Below are 4,614 nucleotides of genomic sequence, written 5' to 3'. Positions count from 1 at the left end.
TCATATATATTATCTACATATATTTAAAACGAACTAGGTATGAAGTGGATCGAATCCGGATATAGAATATTAATGAAATATGCTCCAAGAATTTTTAATTGATTTTTAGTTCTTTTTGAGAACAAAAAATGTGGACTCAATAAATAAAGAGACAATCTTCACCTCACTCCATGAATTAGGGCGTTGATTTGACTAAAAAAAATAATATATAATTATAAATTGACTTTATGTGAGCAAATAATCGTATTTGGTGCGCGTCAACACAAAAGCAATTCTTAAACGGACATCAAGAAAATGAGAAAATATTCCTAATTTACAGGGTCGTTCTGGTAAATTCCGGACTTACTTTACCTGAATCCTGATCAATCACTGGTGTTAATAGAGGTTTTAAATTTTATTTACATGGTCTAATAATACAAAAGAAAAAAAATCATTGAAAGTGTCCGCCATCTTTGCCAATCACTCCCTCGATACGAGGCCTAAAGTAGTTGTAAGCCTTGACCACGTCTACAAGGGAGACTTTGTCCCAGTAGGAGTCGATGCTGATGTGCAAATTGGCAGAGACATTCCTCTCTAACTCCTCATAAAAGAAATAATCCATGTGATTCATATACAAAGAGCCAGAGGGCCAGATTTGGGAGTGTCAAAATGACACCTTTTCTTCTTTTTTAAAGTTTTAGGTCTTGCAGACCTTGTGAGAGGGGACGAGTCTTTTTGAAACAAGAATTTGACACCATTGAGCATAACTTTCATCCAAGTTATCACTTGGAAAGACAGGGGTTCGAAGTACCTCTCGGCACCCACATTCGCCTTTATCTCGAAGAAGAAGGGGGCATGGCACTGCCGTTGCTCCCAATGATCCTTAGGGTACTGATACTGACTGATAACTTAGTTTTAAAGACGTATGGGATATAATCTCTCTCTTTTTTAGTGTTAAGATCTGTCGCTCTGGATATTACAGTATCTGTCGATTTGTTTCTTATCCGAATAAAATATCATTACGATTTTTTTAACATGATATGATAACCTTAGTCTTTAGAGCGCTCACAAACGAAATTCAAACAAATCAGTGCTCCCTCCGAGCTAATTGCACAAGCCTGCAATATTTTACTAATACGACTACATTGTTCATATAACATATATCAGAGTGGACTATAATATATCCTTTCATTTGGTTTAAAGATTTATTAAAACAGATAAACTTTGCAAATATAATATTGATAAGTAATAACCTTTTTAAAACATATTATCTAGCATTTCTAGATCATTTTAACAAAATTTGATTAGAATATCTCTATCCTAATATGATTATACTGATCTGAGGTGATTATTTAGTTTGTATTAAAGTAACTTGTATACAAATTTCTGATTTTTTCTCCAGCAAACATGAAAGGTGCTCATGCATTGAGCTAAGAGACTTCCTCTCTTATTGCCTCAGGGGAAACATAATAATCGATTTATAACTGAGTATCTAATACTCCTCTTGCCAATGTCAAACACAAAATATTTTTATTTAAAATCTCTCACATTATCTCCATAAGATACATTACGATACAAATAAAAATAATTCCGAGAGATCCAATTTGCTATTAAAAAAAGTATAAATAAATAATACGAAGCCAAAAACCCTCCAGACCTCCAGACTTGGTACACTTCTTCTATATGGAAGCCTCTAGAGATTGGTCAATCCCTTGAGGAGTAACACACACCCTCTCCTCCAGACGTGCCTAGATAGAGTAGTCCAAGGAGTTTGCGTCTGGAGAGGAGGGCGGCCACATGTTAAAGTCTTCAAAGTTGTCCTTCAGGAAAGCCTTGGTCTTAAAAGTGTACTGACAAAGAGCTTCGTCTTGAGGGAAAACTAATTTGTCCCCAAAAGTTTCTCTGGATTAAGGTAGCACTTACTTTCAAAATTTCATTACTTTGTTTCTCCATTTGACTCGTTTTCCCTTGTTTTGCTTTTTAATTGCAACGAAACTCTACATAAGTCGTCTTGAGTCACAAAAACTATCTTTCACCGAGTTTGAAGATAATAAACGAATAAATTTCTGATGTATTAAACTTAAATTGAGTGCACCACTAGATAAGATCAATCCTGTATGATGCATTAGTTCAATGCTCAATGCTGAACAAATACGAATTCAAATTCCACTCATCAACGTTCAGAACACAGACAGCTGACTACAAAATATACTCTGCATTTTTGTCTTGGTAGTGAAATCCCATGGGTTCCTAGGGGTATAAACAACCTTGGGACGGGGCTCTCTTTGATATCAATAGACCTTAAACTCTCTTACTCAGTCACTCTCAACTATGCTTCAAGTATTTTACCACATTATAAACGATCATTCATGTTTCTTTTATGTTTAATATAATACATATTTTTATTTTCCTCTTCAGCTCAATGATGAATTAGTGATATGGCCCCACGCAAACCATCATTTTCTTTCATATATTTTTAATAATATCCAATGACGGAGGATCTATCAATTTATTTTTGACATTTTTTCTGATCTTATTTTTTCTTCGTTTTTTTTCCCTCTGTTTTTGAAAGATTTGTATGTAAACTGACAAAAATATACATGTTGTACATCACGAAGAACAAATCCTATTCAATTTTTTCACTTAAATATACCCTGGTTTGGTAGAAGTGTTGTTTCAGTTCTTATTCATTTGGTTCAGTCATAGTATCAGTGTTAGATCTATAAGCCCTTGAGACGTGTCTTTAACTGTTCTCCTTGGTGATTTAATAAGCCAAATTAAAGCCAAAAGAGGAAGAAGAGTAGCTCTTAATCAATTTTAAAGGTATACAATCAGTATTCAATCCTAAAAAAGAACTGACACAACACTAGTGACAATTGCTAGTTCTTGCTGGACTCAGAGTACAACATTTGAGGATCAACAACAAAATAATCACTGTGTAGAGACAGAATGCCATTTGGGTTGTTTATTCTCTTCCTCTTATAGCTGTTTGTATGAAAAGACAACACCGGGTGTTATTATATAGTGTTCCCTGATTTATATGCAAGGGAAAGTTTGGAAAAAAAAAGAATTCTTCCTAGACATTTTTATCAATGTCTATGACTTTATTCAACAAATTACTTTAACCCAATGAAAATTGTTATGAAAAAAATAGATCCATATAATATTTTTTAATTATTACCCTGTAAAAATCCACCTGTTTTGCCCAGGCTTAATTTCATTTGTAATGTTTCTCTCTGGCAAGGTTGAGAGATGAGTAGTTTATTCCTTCAGAATGGCTATCATTCTATCCTGATGAGGATGCAAAACATAGATCCAAGCTCTGTAAAAACTTACTGTAAAAGAAACAAACCTCTCACATCTGATCTTTTATGCAATAACCAGCTCAGTCTCCTGATTTGAAACCGAATAGGGCCATTGTAGGAACACCTAGACAGAAAAGTTCGGGGCCTCACAAGACCTTGAAATTTAACATCTATGAAATTTTGAATTTTTTGGAGAATTAGTATGGATTTTGAAGTTAAATTAAAAAAAAAATCTTTATCCTTATACAGTTTTGTCTGAAAAATCTGATGAACCCACTTACATAAAAATAAATCTCAGGTTTGTGAAGATATTGAGGTCTATCAAAACATGTTTTGAATTTAAAATCCCTACTCCATATATTACTTACGAGGGAGGAACAACTTGGTCAAAATATCACAACAATGACAAAAAATAAATAATAGTTCCTCCATCACAAAAGATGTGTATATTTTTATTCCAGAGGGGAAAAAAATGATGTCTAATGATAGTGTAGTTGATGTCATTTATATTCATAATATTCATTGTGAATGATAATAACATATAATTATCATTATTCTTTATGGACAAAGTCATATTATCAAAATAAACATTTTATATATTACATGTATATTATTTAATTAATTTTACAAGTATATAAGAGTGGTTTCGTAGTGTAGTGGTTATCACGTCTGCTTTACACGCAGAAGGTCCCCGGTTCGAGCCCGGGCGGAACCAGAATTCTTTTATTCTTTCCTTTTTACTCATTCAAATCGCAATGTTGTTAGGTTATTGTATGTAGTAACTTAATTATATTATCACAGCAGGGGTACCGTATGATTTGTTGTATTTTCATATTGTCTACTAAATACGTTTGTGTTTTTCTTCCATTGCTTCTCTTTCTAAATAGATAATGAAGGCTTAGGGTGTATATTATGTACTAAGTAAGGGGATTATCGAATTGGATTCTATCGTGTTTGTATTTTGTATTATTATACATATATTGTATGAGTAGAAATGGAAATCCCAATTTCTTCGAACTAACAAGATAACAATCCTCTATCATCATCGATATAATTATCTCTTTCAATGCTTCCCATACTTTTTTTTAAGACCAGGGAACTTTAATGACTAGAAAAGGGATTTATAAAAAGAATCAACTTAGTTTAGAAATTAAAAAAAGTGGATCGGCTCTTATTTCTGTTTTATTCATTATTTAATAGGTCGTCGGGGTGTGAACATCTCTCTCTAAAAAAAGAATTTCTGTGAATTGCAGGATTATATTAGGTGGTTTTGAATTTTTTTAATAAAAAATTATTTTTTTTTTAAAGAAAATTCAAAGAATCAATTACT

At 32.7% G+C, this 4,614-nt stretch overlaps 1 non-coding gene across 1 annotated transcript; it reads left to right on the top strand.

Moving 5' to 3' along the window:
- Positions 1-3,926: 3,926 nt before the first annotated feature.
- TRNAV-UAC (transfer RNA valine (anticodon UAC)) lies at positions 3,927-3,999 on the top strand. Its single transcript has one exon. It is a non-coding gene; the product is annotated as a tRNA-Val (tRNA).
- The last annotated feature ends 615 nt before the right edge of the window (positions 4,000-4,614 follow it).

Source organism: Lepeophtheirus salmonis, unplaced genomic scaffold (genome assembly GCF_016086655.4).
Source record: "Lepeophtheirus salmonis unplaced genomic scaffold, UVic_Lsal_1.4 unplaced_contig_3539_pilon, whole genome shotgun sequence".
In the NCBI taxonomy this organism is placed as follows: Eukaryota; Metazoa; Arthropoda; class Copepoda; order Siphonostomatoida; family Caligidae; genus Lepeophtheirus; species Lepeophtheirus salmonis.
The sequence above is the reverse complement of the archived record's forward strand: the minus strand, read 5'-3'. Positions and strand labels throughout refer to the sequence as shown.